This window comes from Falco peregrinus, chromosome Z (assembly GCF_023634155.1).
Source record: "Falco peregrinus isolate bFalPer1 chromosome Z, bFalPer1.pri, whole genome shotgun sequence".
Lineage (NCBI taxonomy): Eukaryota > Metazoa > Chordata > Aves > Falconiformes > Falconidae > Falco > Falco peregrinus.
In genome coordinates, this window is record NC_073739.1 from 70654914 (window position 1) to 70673696 (window position 18783).

General features: G+C 39.4%; 1 protein-coding gene across 3 annotated transcripts in view; it reads left to right on the top strand.

Moving 5' to 3' along the window:
• Positions 1–14127: 14127 nt before the first annotated feature.
• The window catches only part of FYB1 (FYN binding protein 1), a 49903-nt gene continuing 45247 nt past the window's right edge, over positions 14128–18783 (top strand). For all 3 annotated transcript variants that reach the window (XR_008744782.1, XM_013302238.3, XM_055790862.1), the window contains exon 1: positions 14128–14341. The gene's annotated coding sequence lies outside the window, so the exon portion shown is untranslated. The remainder of the gene's footprint in view (positions 14342–18783) is intronic.

The window sequence follows — 18783 nt, forward strand, 5'->3', positions numbered from 1 at the left end:
ACTGGTTCCTGCCACCATGAACAGTTCCTTTCACACCACAGAAGTGGAAATAGGCTTCCACTAATTGATGTTCCCAAGTTCAAACTTGGATATTCTTAATGGATAGAGCACACACACCCCTAGCATCCCTGTGGCCTTCCTGGGACATTTCAGAAAGCCTCAGACCTAACACTTACTTACATACTTTGCTGCCCTGTGCACCTGGAATAAAGCTGCTCCGGATGGAAGATCTGATGTTACTGGATCAGGTGTGGGAACAGCAGAAATATTCATCAAGAACACAGTTATCAGATATCAGGAAATCCCTAGCAGACAGAGCAATTCCTCAAGGGCTGCACATGCAAAAAGTCCTGGTTGAAAAAAAAAAAAAAAAAAAAGGCCTAGGGATCAGACATCCTGACCAAGCATCTTTCCAGTACTGTTAGTGTTCTCCATCTGACAAATAATTTTTTTTCCCTTAGGTCAGAATCCTCCCTGTCCTGTCATTAAGTCTCTTCCATAAATTCCTCACCTAGCATATGGAAGCTTTTCTGATCCTCCTCTACCCGCCTTGGAAGATTATTATTGAATATGAATGAATATAAATGAACATAAAATTTTGTTTAATTCCCACTTTAAATGTACTCACAACCTATTTATATCTATTTCATGCTGGTCCTTTATTTTTTAGTATAAATAAGCATTCTTCCTTGATACTTACAGGCCTTGTCATAGCTTCTCCACTTTCTTAAGTTAGACAAGGCAAGAGCTTTTAGTGTCCTTCCAGAAGCCAGGAAGTTCTCCTACTCATACTAGAAGACTTCACCTGTACCTGTGTCAGTTTAAATTCATGGTTGCTTAACATAGTTGACTAGAATTGCACACAATACTCTCAGTGAGCTTCCATCAGTGCTCTGTACAAATTCTTTTCCTGCATCTCCTAAAAATCGCTTGCCTACTATGCACTCAAATCATATGCCCTTTTCACATGTTCATGTCATGTTATTGACTCATGCTTACAGTCTCAAAGCAAAAATTCTTGTTCTTAGCCCTAAATATATGACTCTGCTATTAAACCTTGCTTGATTTCTATCACTCTCAATATACAAAGTCTTCTCATTCTTCCTGTGTCATGAGCTGATTCTCCCCAGTATTAGTAGAAACACTCTTGTTCAGTAAATCTTCAGATAACATCAGTATAGGCCCGCTCTTGAACCAGGTTCCTGAGGCAAGTAATGAGCAGGATCAGTCCCATGACCTGTGCCTGCAGAACACTGCTAGTAATCTCAGGTAAATCTAGTTAGACTCAAGAACTCCCTTTCCACTTCTAAACTGATGTTGCTTTAGCCAACTCCTTGCAATCTTTCTGAAATGTCACAACTTCTCCTGATTCTCATCACAAAGGTCATTATGTGAAATATTCTGCTTAAATCTAATAGATCAAGTTAATTGTATTACCTTTGCCAGTTAAACTTTGTAAAACAGATACTAAGTTATTCAGACGTAATCCATCTTTAATGAAACCTTTAATAAAATCTACCTTAAAGTAGCTACATATACCTGATATTTTCTCTTTCAATTTGTTTTTTTTAAATCTGTTATTAGAGTTGCATAATTTTGCTCTTGAGCAAATAGGCCTACAGCTGCCCTAGTAGCTTTCTGCTTTTTAGAAAATAGGTAATATGTTTGCTAATTGCTACTATAGGTATCTGTAGTGGTATCTGCTGTTATCTATATAACAGACAATATTGATATATTGCATTGAAAGTTTAATTGAAAACCCATGGTTTGGGACTTAGAACAGTGTAGCAATCCTATCAGTGTTTTAGTACTGAGATTACAGGCAAATCCTGATTCCATCACAGAATGCAGTTTAAATCTTGCTTGTGACACAGGCATGGTATTTTCTCTTACTTTGCTGTAATTTTTTGTGTGTTCCCTACTACTTTGTACAGAGAAGTTTGTTTATTGAAAACTTAACTGATTTTTTATTCAGTAGTTGCACATCACTCAAAATATACCAGTGCTGCCCCTCCCCGCCCCCCAAAAATTTCTCATGTACTTCACTCCTTCCTTCCTTTCTTCACCTCTTTTCATTAAGCCCCCTGTTTTAGGGGGTTTTTTTATAGATTCAGTAAGCAAGGTTTATGGCCACATGCCCTGTTTTCCTTCAATTTTTGTGCATAGGAAGTCTGCAGCAAGTGCAGAATTTCAATATCCTGTCGAACCAGGACAACCCTGTATTTCAGATAATATCATCTATGAAGAGTTGAATAGTCAAATGTTAATTGACTGAAATATATTTCAGCTTATTTGTGGAAGAAAATTATATCAGATTTTAAACATGGATAAAAATATGAGCCAGAAGCAGACATGCACAAGGTTGGTAGTGAATTCACTGCAAGAATTCAAGAACCCTGAGTATGAAAGACAAAACCAAAATATGTTTGATTTTTTAGTTCAGCCAAAGATTAGTGAAAACAAAACTTCATCATTTTCTCATCAACATAGACTTGTTTTTCATTATAATCTTGAGGGTGATAAAAAGAACGAATGCTCATTCACTGTTATTTGTCTTTCACAGTGGTGCAGTGTATCCCAAAAAAATGCTGTTAAAAATTCTGTTGTCTCTTATAATATGCAAAGCAAGGATTTTGCTGATATCTTTTCCTGGGAAGGCTAGATAGATAGACTGCACAAACTTTTATAGAAGGAAGTGCACAGTGAAGCACAAAGAACTTTTTTGACTCTCTCTAGTATAGCACGTCATCTTCAGCAGACTTGTGCAGACAGACAGCCCAAAACTATGGTAAGTACAGAGCTCTATTCTTTTACTTTTTATTACATGGAAGCATAAGATTTAGTACTAAAACCGCAGTGAATGTGACTGTTAAACTTAAATCATATTTCTAATAGCTTTCAATTCAGTTCCTTGCAGTTGACTTCCTGCTTTTGAGGGCATGAAGAAACATTTTAGCTTTTTTAGCTCCTTCATCATGTGAACTGATTTCTATGTGCTTTACTGATCCTGGCATTCAAAATTAAGGAAGAGAAAACAGCTTCTTTCAAGGCTAAACCGACAAATGAATTTGTGTATCATCTAATGGAATTCCACAGTAAAGTGTCAAGGTGACACAAAGCAAGAAATTGGAACTGGTCAAGATTTTTAATTAGATTTCCAGAAAGCGATTGCACTATTTTATTTTGATTCAGAAATAATTTGTAACTAAAAAAAAAATTAAAAAAAAGAAAAGATTTGTGCATTTATGTGTAAATCTCTAGTATAGTTGTTGGGGTTTTTTAACTAATCTGTAGAATTTGTTTCCTTAAAGACAGTTTCTTTAAAATTTCATACTCTATATATGCATCTGGTTTTAGAGATATTTTATGAATAATCCAAATCAATAATTTCAAGATAAGTGATTTTACAGATGAATGTTGAAAAGTATGACACCTGAATATCTTTTCAGGCCACCTTTGCTCTGGGAAATAGCTCAGAACTCCTGGAGCAGCTTGTATACTTTTCGTTATGTGTTCAACATACTTGCATATTTACATGCTGTTCCTAGACAAACCCTTTTGTGAACGCAGCTAGACATTTGAATCATGCCAGAAGGGTAATTGTGTTTGCCTTGAAAATTTTAATGTAAGGTAACATATTTTTATATTTAAAATATAAACCTGATAGTTCTTATTCTATTTATATTTGTAATAATGAATCCCACTGTGTAGAAGCAAGTATTAAAGGGAAAATTGCTATGTTTGTTTACACCAATAATTCTCTTCAAGTCACTTGACCTACTCTAGATTTACATACGGATATATGGGATCTGAATAGGGCAAACAGTTCTACCAAACTACCACTCACTGTGCTGTTCATTTCTGTTTGCCACAGTGATTCTTGAACTTGAGCTAGTCATTCAGGAACCCAAATATATATCTGGAGACTTTGTATTTACAAAACCCTACATTAAAATTTTCAAGGCACACACACAATTACCCTTCTGGCATGATTCAAATGTCCAGCTGCTTTCACGAAAAGATTTGTCTAGAAACAGTATGAAAATATGCAAGTATGTTAAACACAGGGCTTCTGCTGTTGCCAAATGCAGTTTGAAAAGAAGCAACAATTAACAGTTTCACTTTTTTGTTTAAATCTTTTCAAAACTCAGAGTTGCTCTCTTTGAATGACTGAAGTCATTGGACTTCAGACAGCCATAGAAGACTAGCAGGTCCAGGTGTCTTGCATAACTGGGAACACAGCAGATTTTTTAATTGATTTGTGCAAAATGCAACTCACAAGGCTAAGGATAATAAAATGTTCAGGATACTATTTTCTTTGTGACCCAGGCACAATTTTCTGTCAAAGCCAAGTGGAGCATAAGAAGTAGAGAAACACTGAGAGACACAAAATTTTTTCCTGATCTTTAGGCTGCTTTAAAAAATATTATAAATATCTGTTCCAATGAAATAAAAAAAAGTGTTTTTCTGCTCACTGTATGAGACACCAGGGAAAATATTGTAAAACTAGTCAAGCAGTGGAACAGTAGTGGATTGTCTACAGTACTCACTGACAGCTGTGCTCTGTGCATACACAATATCCAGTGATGCTTCTAGATTAACACAGAGGACCAAACTGCACTCAGAACATCCCAGACTCTGGCCTCCTAGTTATCCTATAGCATCTTGCTGTCAACTTGAGAGGTCCATGTTATTGCAATGTGTTAATGAGACCCCAATGACATTAAGGAGGATGTTGTACTCCCCTCAGTAATGCACAGGGATAGAATGACAGTCACTGGAAAAAAAAAGACATTGAAAACAAGATGCAAAAAAAAGGAAAATCCCAATTAGATGGGGGGTTTTCCCCTAATTTTTAACAGTGAGGGAAATCAAACACTGGGACAGCCCAGAGGGGCTGAAGATTCTCTATCCTTGCATGTAGTCAAAACCCAGCTGAAGAATGCTCTGAGCAATGTGGGGACGCTGGCCCTGCTCTAAGCAAACAGCTGGACAAGATGACTTCCAGAGGTCAGCCCCTGCCTAGATAGATCATGCTGTGAGGCTAAGTTGTGTAACAAGGAGTGGCTGCTCCATCAGAGGTCACTGTTGTGCAAGCACCCAGCAGTGACACCACAGAAAAGGCACGAACACCATAATTGTGCAAAGCCCCACATGAGGTAGGGTTCCCGTCTGCCCAGCAGCTGAAGGGTGAGACCCATCTGGCTGCAGGGCAGGTGCATGATAGAAGAGGGACCACTTCTCTCTCCTTTCCCAGGTAGCACATTCCAAGTATGGAATCAAAAGAGGAAATTATGGTTAACTGAAGAGAGGGGAGTCTTAGAAAAAAAACGGAATAGAGGGCTTGAAGGAAGAAGTATTCTTTTTGAAAGAAGAAACTCTGAGTGTACCAGCAAGGTTTCAGAGCACGGGATTTGTGAACATTCTCTGCCTAAGCTGACTTTACCAACAGGACTACCAGCAGGTGGAAGATTGATCCTGGTTTTCTGCTGTGGTTGTCAGAGACAGGAAGGAATGCATTCTTACTTAACCTAACTTTCCATTTCTTTTGTTCATGGGTTTATATCACAGGTTAACCCGTCACTTCAAAGCCAGCAGGCTTTGTGACCAACCTGCTAAGGATCAGGGATCAGAATTCATTGACAGTCAAAATTTTTTAAAAGCCCAAAAGACGGGGTCATAGGAAGGCTGTTAGGCATTACACAAATCCTATGCTTGAAGGGCTTAGGAAATTTTTTTGTTGAAACATTCTTTTTAAAGATGTTTGAATTAAACTGGGTTTTCATTTTTAAACTTCATTGTCTCTGATTAAAAGTTCCATGGGAACATTTCTGAAGTTATTTTGTGCTTTGTACTCTTTACGCTGTGAGAGCATGCTCTTTGTTGTTGTTATTTAGGCCACATCATTGTCTTTGTTACTGATGTCAGGAATTGTACTAAATTCAGAAATCATATAAAGGGCTGCACTTATTTTTAGTTAAACTTTAACATTCTATATTGAACATTTTTCCAGGTGCCTGATTTCATGTCTGACAAACCTTGAAAATGTGTTGCTCACACAAGAAAATTCACACTAGAGAATGTGAGATTGCTTACATGAAAGCAATTCTGAGGGCTGACCAGTTCTGTGATGGGTCAGATGGTCGAGGAAGAAAAGTATAAAAAGGAACAAAAGGCTGGTATGGAAGACCTTGCAGTACAGCACTGGCTGGGAGATGGGAACAAGAAGGATTCTGCCCATGTGCAGCACAGAAATTGTCCTGTTTGTGTTTCACTTGTTCCTGTCCAACCAACCAAGCTGTCCTACAACTACATTTGAAGCATGTGTTCCTACCTTCCTTCTCCACTGCAAGAGTAGTTTAGATACTCCTCACCCAAACACACATCTCATGCAATTGCTCTAATCCCGTGTTTCTTTGTACTGCTGGTACAAATGCTCTGCCTTGTAACCTCAAGCAATCAAATGATCTGGACTGACAAACACCTCTCCTCCCATGCCCTAGTCCCTTTCCTTTTCTCTCATTTTCTTTCCTTTCCTTGTATATTTTAAATCTGTATTTTCTGTGACACATGTTACAGAACAGTCTGCAACTTCCATAGCAGCAAGCTTGAGGGGAAGTGCATGAGGCACCTTTACAAACTGCAGTGAAAAATAGCAGAGGTCATTGCATAGTCCTCTAGGCTCTTGGGGAAACAGATTAACAGTGTAATTATTAGGTGTCCCATGCCCCACATAAACACTTAGAACATATTACTTCCTCAGATAGTACAACTAGTCGAGGCAACTGAACACCATGATAGCACAGGTTAATTTTTTTTCTATTGTGAATTTTCCACTGATGTGGTTAAACTGTTGACTTACAGGAGGAGTTGCAGAAACAGTGCATAGGATGTGTGGCAAACGGATGAGTGATGATTTATAAATAAGTAAAACGGGTCTGCAGCAAGAAAGAATGCATGCCAGGCCTACACAGTGGATTCCTAAACTATTTACACAGTGGCAGTTACGTGGACATGAAATGTGTTCTTGTCTTCCTTTCCACTCTTCCACAATCCAGATCCATCCTCATCCTCCTACCTGATAGTACACACAAACTGGCATCCCAGTATGTTCCCTGCCCCCTTACAATACAGCTTTAGCTCTATAGAAAAGAGCCCTAATCGCATGCTGTCGCAGATCCTGCTTCACTCTGCTTTGACCTTAACCCTGCACTCTCAGCCACTGCTTGGGGTCTCTGCAGTGACTGAACTCATGAAACAGACTGGGAAACAGGGAGCTGGTGGTCCAGCTGTAGAATCTGGCAAGTTATAGTGTATCAGCTGATCCACAGTAACTGCCTGTGTGAAGGCTCTCTTCAGCCACATGATAAGGACACTAATTATTTGCACAGAAGCACTTTATCCTGCAGTTCAGGTGCAGAGGAGGTAGCGTTTCAATGCTGCAGAACCAACTGCAAGCAAAATTGAGAGTTTTGCTACCACTGCTATCACAGAATCATAGAACAGCCTAGGTTGGAAGGGGCCTTGAAAGATCACCTGGTCCAATCCTTAGAACTACATCTCTTTTTTAAGTAGTTCACAAACTGCTAATAGTATGTATCAGTTTTCATCAACTGCTGGGTATGGGTCTGCATTGCTCATGAACTTTCAGAGCGCAGAATCTATACAGGAGGGCATTAAGTACTACTAAAGGACAAAATCCATGAAAGCGCTTAGCACCTCTCCATTTCTGGCCTTTGTAAATCAGCTGGATCTACTAGAATCAGTATTAAAAAAACCCAAACAAACAAAAAAAAAACAACCCCAAAAATGCAAACCAACAAAAATCTCAATGAAAAGGACAAGAAACTGAAAAAACTTCATGAGAGACAGAGAAAAATATCCAATGCTGGATTAACTGTTCTCGAAATTGTGAAGCCTTGTAAAGATTGGTTTCTGTTGTGTGCATTTCGGATCTCTTGAGAAGTTTGCCATTAAAAGATCCAGGAGGTAATAGAGATTTTTTGTAAATACTTCCCAGTGCAAAGTAGCGTAATAGCTACAATAAAAAGAAACATTACAGGATGATATCAGAGATCAGTGTTACATGGTGTCTCACCCACATAAACATGGCATTTGGTGAGCTCTACAGTGTAGTTCGTGTTGGGTGCTTGTGTTATTCCTGGCACAAGAGCAGAAGAAAAGGAGCTCCAGCCTAGAAATAAGAGAGGTTTTCTTTTTTACTCAGCTCTTCAGTGAGTCAATGGGACTTGCATGAGAAAGGAATCATCTCTTTTCTGCAAGCTGTAAATGATACACAGACAAAAACACACACTCTTTAGCTGTGTGACTCCCTGGGAAAACTAACTTGACAAAGTGAGTCAAGGTTTCATTGCAATATAGATAAAATTTCTACCATATAAATCAAGTTAAACTTAAAGCACTGACTTTATTTAACTTGGCCTTTCTACCTGAATATTTTAGAATATAAAAATATTTGTAATACCGCATGTATGGTAACTAAAATGTTTAAATCCAAGACCATGAGAAGAGACTCTAAAATTATTAGCTACAGTTATGGTAATACTAATTATCACAGAAGCAACATGAAAGGATGCAGAAGCAGAATGGTGAAAGGTTCATGGCAAGTAAGAATTTAACTTGAACCTTCATTTTCTCTGTTTCAGATGTTTCCAGATTTGGCCCTACTTGGGACAGGTACTTACCTGAGAGCACATAAAGTACTGAAAGACATCAATCACATTACATTAAAACTCATTTTTGTCTTAACTTTATCAGGGATTGCTTGACTTATCAAAATTGATCATAAAAATCTGGTTTTTCATTTAATTTTATTTTTTTAAGCAAGCATATTTTTAAAGCAAAAGCAGCCTGGCAACCTGTATTATGGTTTGGCTGATAGCTACAAACTTAGGTCTGATCTCCCACTGCCTGGATCTGGGATGCTTTTAAGGAAACATGTTTCTATTTGCTTTTCTGCACTAAAAGCAGATGAGATTTGAAGAGCTGATGGGGTTTTAACGTATGAGAGAGCAGGAAAGGAGGTTGTTAAGTTTGAGTGCAGAAGCATGGGACGTCCAGAGATCCCTCTTTCCCTCCCGCAGGGTTTGCACAAACCCTGGTGAGGAGTGTACATGTTCTCACACATTTTTTTTGCCTCCCAGGCAGAGGCTGGGAAGGGCCTGTTGAGGAGAAAGGGAAGTCGAGGTGTTTTGCTAAAGCTGTCTGTTCCTCTTGCTTTTCCACTTCCTCTTCCTCCTGGTATCGGCAGCTGGGGGGCATGCCAAAGGGGAAGCCAGGCCGGTGGATAATCCCCGGCCCAACCATTTACATGAGGGCATGTGGGGAGGAAACCGAAGTGACTTCTTCCTCGAGGAAACGGTTTCCTCCCTCCCTTCCCACCCCACCTCCCCTTCCCCCAGTGCAGGCTCCCTCCCTTCTCTCCCTGGGTGTGCAGATGCTGCTGAGGGCAGCTGCTGAAACGGCCACTTCCAAACTCTCTGTCTGGTGCTGGCTCCCTCCATGGCAGGCTGAGGCCCAGCCCCGAGGCCCAGAGCTGGCCAGGGCCCATGGAGCTGGCGGTGGGGGAGGGCAGGGCACAGGCACAGCCACTGCCAGGGGCACAGGGGAGGGGGCTGAGGGGGCGCAGGATCAGGAGGGCAGGCGAAAGGCTGGCCACGCTCCCCGGCTGCCAGAGCTCCTTTCCCCACTCGCACTGCTTGTGCCCTGCCTTGCTCCTCCATCCTCCCTCTCACCCCAGCCTCTGCTGATTTCCCCTCATTACACAGCTTCTAGCAACTTCACAGCCAGAAAGACAGCTTGCTTGTCAGCCTGCCTGCTTGCTCATTTGCCTTACCAAGATGGCCATCATGTCCTCTCCACATCCCACTTTCCTCAGGCTAGGAGTTGGTTGCTCCAAACTCAGCCATCATGGCTACATGCACATCACCTGCAACTTATCTCATTAAATCACCTAATAAGTTACAGCTGGTGATCAGCTGTGGACCTCGGTGAGGTATAAGCTGTGGGATGTGGTGGGTGATAGTGCTGTGGCAAGCTCCAGGAGTCCTCCCATGGTGTGATTCATGAAGCAGTGCCTGTATGCATCAGGCTCTTGATCACTGTGGTGAACTCTGTGCTTTCAAGTGGATTTTCTGGTGCCTGTAGAAGGTTTAGCAAAGGCCTGGTGTTCCCATTTAGTATCTCTGAAGCATTTTGTTCTGTGGCACTTCTTTCAATTCCCACCAAATTCCTGCCACTGAACCCAGACAAACACAGGAACACCAACATCAGCAAAAACTGCACAGCTTGCAGGGGAAAACAAGCCTAATCCAAAAACTGCTTAATCTGAGCCACCTGTGTGAGTGAGCTTTGCATCAAAAGGGGCAGGGAAGCGCCTGTGACATGGCAGGGGGCACTACACAGAGCAGGTAATGCAGGGCAGTGAAGATGAATAATTTGGTGGACTGTGACTGTTGATACCTGAATACAAGGTTTGTATTCAAAGAATTACTTGAGATTTGAGTCAACAGAGCATTTCTAAGGTCAGATGGCAAAAGAAAGACTTTCGGCTTTTTGCATGCAAGATTTTTTTAATGGTAAGATTGGGGGGTTTTATGGCAGATACTTTCTGTCAGCTTTAGATGTCCGTGGGAAGGACTGTGCTTTGGAAGTAGTGGTTTGTTACAGTGCATACACCCAAGCAGAAAATGAGGAGCGTAACATGCATGTGACCGTGATGCTCTGGAGCATGCTGGGCTTTCCTCTATGACAGAAATAAACCCTTCACAAAGCGGTCAGGTTAAGGAGACTCTGCCAGTGTCATCTGATTTCTTTCTGGATTTTGCCAATTCTACCTTTCTCTAGTATAGAAAAATATAAATAATGGAAACATATTTCTGCATTCCTTGTTCAGACAAATATGAATATGGTAATAACCGTCAGCAGTTATAGGTTTATAGGGAATGAATTATGACAATTCAAAAGAGCCACAGCATTGACTTGAGGAGGTTCCAGGGAATCCTACGTGTCAGCTGTCCACAAACAGTATCTGGAAAGTCCAGTCATTCCCATAAACACGACAGTGCCTGTAGACATGACAGGATACTGCTAATACACTCATGATCACATCAGACTTGTCAGAAATACTAAAACCACCTTCAAATGGCAACCCAATGGAAATGCACAGCACATTTTTCAGGAAGTCCAGCCCCATCTGCAGACACAAAGATAATGCAGACTGATGCTACAAGAAGTGTTCGTTCTCAGAGCATGCTGTAGAAAATGCAGGCAGAAGCTCCTGGTGATGTTCAGAAATATAAAAGGTTTTACTGAAAAATAGTATTTTCCAAAGTGATGATGTGATAGGATCACTGCCATGATCCTGTCATGGCAGGGTGGTGCTTTTCCACAGAATTTCTGGCTCTGGGGAGTGCCACAGCATTGCTAAGCGGGACTGTTAACTTGCCTTGCCCTCTTATGAGGCTCACGTACTTGAAATGTTAGCCCCCTGGAGCGTCATGAAACCAGACAGACTGTGTCTCTCTCAGTAGAAGTATGTAAAGAGAGATTATCAACAGAGAAAGATGTCATATCTGCTGCTGCCTCTGGTCTGCTACTACAAGGCAAAAGCCCCATCAGAATGAGGAGGAGGCAGGAAGAGAAGTTTTAGTGAAAAACTGTGCTAACATTGGCTTTCTCTGGCTAAGCACATATTTGCATGGGTTGTGTATTACAGATATACAGGGGAACACTATTCTGAATTAGGAAGGAGATTGTCAAACATGCTTTAGTGATATTAATGCACCTGTCGAAAGGTGCTCTTCTGTGTACTTTTTTTCCCCTATATATACATGGTTTAAGGATTACCTGCCCTAACTAAGCATTTCTGTCTTTTTCTTCTCTGACCCTTACCACTAACTCTGTTAAGATCTCTCACCTGTTTTGGGATCATAGACTAAGATCAGTGAAATGAAGAAGGTTAAAAACAACATAGAAAGAAAATAAGATATTTTTATTTTTTATCAAGTCACTTTGGTTTACCACCTCCAACAGTGGTACTGACACAGCTGTAGAGGTAAAAAGATCCTGACTATGATATTCTTTGTGAGCATTGAATTGGAAAGCCAGAGGTGTGAGGTGGGAGTGCTTGACCTATCAAACCATTTCAGACCACAGGACAACATCAGTATATGAAAGATGCCTTAAAAACGTGGACTAGCACTTACAGCAGAGAAACTCGGTGAAGCTCTTTTTCTCCCCTTTTTTCTTTACTCTGTTTCTGACAAATTTAATTCCTAAGCAGCCACTTTTCCCAAAGGTACATGGAACAGAATGTTGAATAAATGCCCTGTTAAAAAAAAAAAATACTTATGGCTGCAGTCAAAAAAGTTGCACATGGGAACAGTAACACACCATTGCTATGCTGCAATTTGATGCTAGGTTTGGTCAACACAGAGTCTAGCATGTCACACTTACACATGAGAAGGCATTATCATTACTGACATTCTTATCTTGCTTGAATATAATATTGTGATTTTGTGGCTGCTGCTGCTGTTGGTTCTTTGTGAAAAATAAAAAAAAAAAAAAGGCAAAAAAATCTATAAGCTGATTACAGGCTCGTAGATCTTGTTCCTTAAAGTATTAATTCCTTCAGATTCTTTCTTCAACTTAAAATAGCTAATTACCTCAAATCATTCACAAACATCCTTCACAGAAATAAGTGGGAAAAACAGAGAGGATCTGGGAGGCTTTTGCACCTGCAAGTGTAAAATGAAGCACATGGTAGACATTGCAGATGCATAACTTTCACAGCAATTTCACAGCATAAACAGTTGTTTTCATTGTGTTTGTTGCAACTTATATTCTCAGCAGCATTCTGTCAGTTAGTGATGTATTTATTTCGGTGTTTTGGTTGAAAAAGAAGATGACAGGAACAGTCTAGCATTCAGAGTTGCAACAATGAGTTTTTTCTTTGATCATTGCTTGATTTTTCTAGCACTGATACTGTGCTCAAACTCTTGCAGTGGTGTTTACGCATGCAAAATGACTACACTGCTGCAGTTGGTATCTTAAAACCATCATGAAGACCACCAGATAGAATAGCAAGAGCCACAAAGTCTAATCTGCATTAATATTAAAAAAATGCTTCATCATTGATGATGATTGTTTATTTTCACAAATAAAAACGATTTTACAAATAAAATACAGTTTAGCAGAATCAATAGCATGAAGAATTGCTTTTTTCCCACTAAGAAAAAAACATTGTGTTATGTAACAAAAAAGTTACCATTGGCAAGTGGCAAATATCAAGCATGTGGCAGTGTTTTTAACTCAAATAAGCTCCATCCAGTACTCTGATAGGCTTCTAAGCAAGTTAAGATAGAAGGTTTTGTCAAATTAAGCTCTAAATATCAAGCACTTCCAATACCTTAGTTTGACACCCAAAAATGTTTTGAAAAATACTAAGAAAGTTGTGCAGAAGTGACAGACAATGAAGAAAAGTCAAATAACTTTTCATGAAGCTCCAAGACACACAATTTTTCTTCTGCAATCTCACCTCCATGCACAGCTGAAGGTTTACCTTCAGCACAAACACAGGTTTAGAATTTCTTGTGGGTCTTATTTCATCAATATTGTTTTTCCTATCCCATATCATCTTTGAAGCCTTTAATTTGTGTAATGAACTCACAGGTAGAAGGGCAGAAGAAATGGATGATCATAGGTTTTTTTAAAAAACATCTCCACATAGCAAAAGCTTTAAAAAAACTGACTAGTGGAATCTCTTGAGATCCTACTGGCAAAGGCAGGACCAAGCAAACGTGTTAGCTGGCAACTGGTGAGTGAGAATGCATGCAGTGATTCCCAATGGTAGCAGGGGACTAGACCAGATGACCCAAGAGGTCAGTTCACTCTTGTATTTATGCTTATAATTACCACACATGTTTCATTATCTATTATTCTGTAGACTCAAGTTTGTATGCACCAATATAGCTTCACAGGACTCTGCAATATGGGGTAAAAGCAATACTTTTAGATATCACATGGCTAATACTGCTGATGGCAGCAGTCAAACAGTCTGAACACATTTTAGTTCCCTTTTCCCCTACCACTTCTTGCTTAATATCCTGAGGAGAGCAGTTTTCTCTACTGATCATGATAAAGAAACCCACAAGCGACATTCTTACGCAAACCCTCCCTGAGAAGCAGAACTCCTCTTAGCAAACCAGGCTGTTTAGGCTCTTAGACCAGGCTGTTAAGGTGATACACGCGTGGATTGTCACATTGAGGGAGCCAGTTTTTCTGCCTGTATCAAAATATTGGGGAGCTTTGCGGAATCCAGGTAAGCTGTTGTACATGTTTGTCTTAGAAATAAATGTGCAAAGTTCCAGAGAAGTAGAATCAGTACAAGGTATTACATATAACCTCATATAACTGGAAATTTTAACTTTAGATTTTACTTACGGTTAGTTGTGGAGTTGAAAAGATGCCAAGCTGACAAAATGGAGTTTTCTCTCTCTAAGTTTCACATTTCATTCCCTGAAATTTTACTGAGAACATTCCTAATCTAAGTGATCTTTGTATTTTGAATAGCAACAGATATAGTATCATTTACAGGCAATTATTTTCTAGTAATCCCTTTTGCATTGTTTGTGGCTGGTTGAGTTGTGGGTGGGGTATCTTGAAATTTTAGAAACAGAGGCAGGAACTTTTCAGTGGCAGGAACTCATTTTTCTTCCTTGAGATTTGGAGATGTTACATTAATTTCACTGGAATAGCCAGAGTCAAATCAAAGATGTTCAGAAGGCAGTCACTGTATACACTATATATAAACATCGTTCTGACTAAAGAGGGATCTGCCTGCTGCATTTCCTGGGCAGGCTCACTAGAAAATTTACGTTATCCTGAAAGCTGTTGATTAGCATATGGGAAAAACAATTTTAAAAACCCAAATTATTAAGTATCATGAAACTCTGTTCTTATATAAAGCCATGTTAAAAAAAAATCGTAATTCTATTTCAGAAAGTTATATAAGTCTGTTTTTATTGGATAGAAGTTCTTGGTGGAAAGTTGAAGCTGCCAGGCTTCTGCTGTTGAAGACTGAGTTGCCAATTGTTGGTAGGGTGGGTTTTTTTTTTTATTTTTACATAGACAGGTACCAAAAAGAAACAAGAAAATAAGACTGAAACTGTGTGAAACTTATCAGGACATAGGATGAAGAGATGGCCGTGTATGGATAGATACTTTGGCTTCATGCATAGGCTGTGACAGCAATACTTTGGGACCAAGCTGGAATGTCATCTGGCTGTTCCGGACAAGACCTACACCTTCACTAGTTCTTATCTCAAACTGACCTGGAGTGGATGAACTGTATTATCTTCTCATGTCCCTGCAATATGATGTAGTTAGTCTTATGATTAGGTAAAAGATGAGAAAAAATGACAGGAGAGGGACAACAAAAGTGCAGAGGAATGCACAAAGGAAAAGGTAAAGAATACAGTGTGATCAAGCTGGAACACCATCTTGTCTAATTTTGACAACGTGTCCTTGTAAGTGTGCTGGTTTTGTCTTGCTGGTGTTAGAGGGATATGTGAAACGATGTTCTCAGGACAATGTAGAGGCTGTCAGCCTCTCAACAGGGAATCCTTTAGATTTGTAATTATCCTTTCCATCCCAAAGACTGCCTTTCAAAAAAACCCTCAGACAGCAGAATAGCCTGGCTCTTCATTATTTAGCATCTTATTAGAGCTTGTTTCTCTTGTATACCAACCATTATATTAACAAGTTTGGACGGATGCTGTCTTTCTGCCTTCTTTTCGTACTTCCCTTTCTTACACTCATAGGTACAGAGTATTGCGACATCTTAACTCCACTTTCCAAATGCTGCACTCACTATTACAGGGAGTCTTTTTGAGTCATTATAACTAGACACAATGGGAAGAAAAGCAATGTGGAAATGATCTATCTGTTCTGGAAACATCAAAGTTGTATAACAATAATTCTGAAGTCTCTGTCTGGAAAAGGAAAGAGCCATGCAATAATTTATGACAAATTCAGAATGGCACTAGCATCTAAACAAGCAGCTAAACTCCCTCAAATCCACCAGTTTCAGAAGAACATGAATCAGGCCTGCATAAAGTTGCCAAATAATTTTCAGATCTACATTCTTCTGTAACTTTCATACTCCGTATTCCTAGCCTTTTCTGTCCAGTTCCTTATTCCTTATACCCTGTCCATGGGTCAGAGCTCAGTTCCCTTAGTGGTAATCAGCTTCTCTGGTTATTTCACTGTCACAAGTATTCATGAGCATATACGCTTTTCCTCTTAAAGGGATAGCTTTACAATCTTTATTTCATTACTTTCTCGCAAACTTATCAAGATCTGATCCTGATAAAAGATCATATGTTTCTAAAAGGCCTGTTTAGACCCTATCATACAGGAATAGAAAAGAAAATATTACAAGTGAGAAGTGAAAAGATGGGTTGGTTTTTTTCCCTTACAACTCAGATCTGCATGTATTTTAAAGAATTGTACAACTCCTTGTACAGTCAACAGTTACATATACTTTGTTTGCTTAATTCAAGATCATATGCACACTCATCTCCTATCCCTTTCACTGATCCAGCGTTGCTGTTTGAAGAAAGAGCAACCACAGGGGAAACTGAAGTGAAATGGCTTCACAGAGACTGGAAAGTAAATAATGACAACATATTTATGCCAAAACAAAACAAACATTTTTTGATTAGGCTGCCAGTTGAGACAGGAATGGTCGCAGTAAATTCAGCAAGAATACAGTTGGAACCTTTGTTTTTCTTGTGTTCTCATTACACTGTACTTCTATACAGAAATGTGCAGTTATATTATAAATAATGGAGAATTTCACTTGTTTGCACTGAGGTAATGAAGATCTAGTTGCAGAAGAATTGTGTACAAGTGTATCTTGGTATGTATGTGAGTCTCTGTTGAAGGCAGTGGGAAGCTGGGAAAGCACTTTGTATGCAAGTCTCCTTGATGAATCTATGGCATGGGAACTAAAACCTGGGTATTGTTCTAGATTTGAGCAAACACATTTGAATAATGCAACCATCTCCTATCAAATTAAATGTTACTGAGTGCCTTATGTGCTGCTTCCAGTTTAGATCAGAAGCTGAAAAGCAAAAAATGTTTTGTATTCAGTTTCCCAACAGATCACAAAGAGAAAGTTCATAAAATACCCCAAGTACTTCTTGCATGAGACTCCTCTGTCCCACAGACACTCTGCATTTTAGAAGGGAAGGGTAGACTAAACTTAACCTCACTTCAGAATCTTTTCAAGTTCCTGTTCAATGATTTTCAGCCTAATGCTAATCTGTGTGCTAACAAAATAGGTAATGGCCACAATGATTCTTTTTCCCAGTTCCCCATCTGTCTACCTGGCCAGTCAGGCTGTGCATTAGAATCCACAATATGGCTTCTAGTATAACGTAGGTTATAAAAACAGGAACTGGTGACGTACGCTATAAAGAAGCAGAAAGATTTCATAGGGTTTCTTACTCTCTTCTGATTCCTAGTGTTACATTTACCACATACTACTCACTGTAAGTAAATGAGAGAGGCTACAATGCTAGTCACAAACCCTTCCACGTGCCTAGCACCTTTTCACTCTTGAAAAGTCTGTAAATCTGCATGACTAGGGCAGGATTTGTTCACAGTACTGGGAAGAAATTTGTTAAAAGTAATCCATTCACAGTCCTAATGTGGCAGTAGTGAATGGTTCAGTCCGTATGAAAGCATGTATGAATGTAATTGATATTGCTATTACGAAGATGTAGAAAACTTCTCAGAAACCATTTATTATTACAAGAACAGTTTCTTCAAGGCCACCATTTCCAGCTTCCAAAAGACCTACATGCTGAAAGTCTCTTGTCCAGAATGTTCACATTTCTGTAGCTTGACACTGCACATTTTCTTACATTTCAAATGTAAGAGGTAGCAGAAGAATCGATTCATTACTATAACTTTCAGAAGACACGAGCTGCTGAGTTAGCCAAGCAGCTGATCAGATTGTAATTGATAAGTTCTGAAGACTTTAGACACTGAGGTAAAGTTCTAGTATCTCTGATGGTTTAGATTTTATTACAGAAGTTAAAAAAAAAAAAATCATTCATTAGTACAAAGTCAAAAGGCATCAGAGACAAAAGGGCTTGTTATTCTCTCTGGCATTGCAATTAGCTTAACTTTCTATGTAAGTGGGTAAAATCAGTGCTTTGTGAGGTATTGTGGGAAAAATCTTGAATCGCTAGTGATACATATATGTATCTCTGCAGCGTAATTTTGTGTGTGTGTGTGAGTGCATATGCGTCAACTAGCAGTAGATGGTTTGAACCTGATAATCTCTATAGTAAATGTGTACTTCCTCCCTTCCCTGTATGTGCAAAATATGGTGTTCTGGGGATAAGTTTCTTATACGATCTATCTTGTTTTGCCTGTATTTATTCTAAGTAACTTTGTAGTATAATACAAACAGTTTGGAAGGACTTTCTTGGTGACCCTGAAAGACTGGGAAAGCTAACTTGAAGTTGCAGAGGTCACTGTTAAAACTGTTCCAACATAACAGGTAATTCACGTAATGGCATACAATCAAACAGAAGGCAAAAGGAGCAAAACCCCAATCTAGAAGCTTTTGTTAATGAAGTAGAAACAATTACTGAGCGTCTGCTGAACTGTACTGGGTGAAGATACAATTAATTCTTCAACTTTCCAATTATTTTTTTTCATATCCCTATTTATTGTGCATTGTAGTGA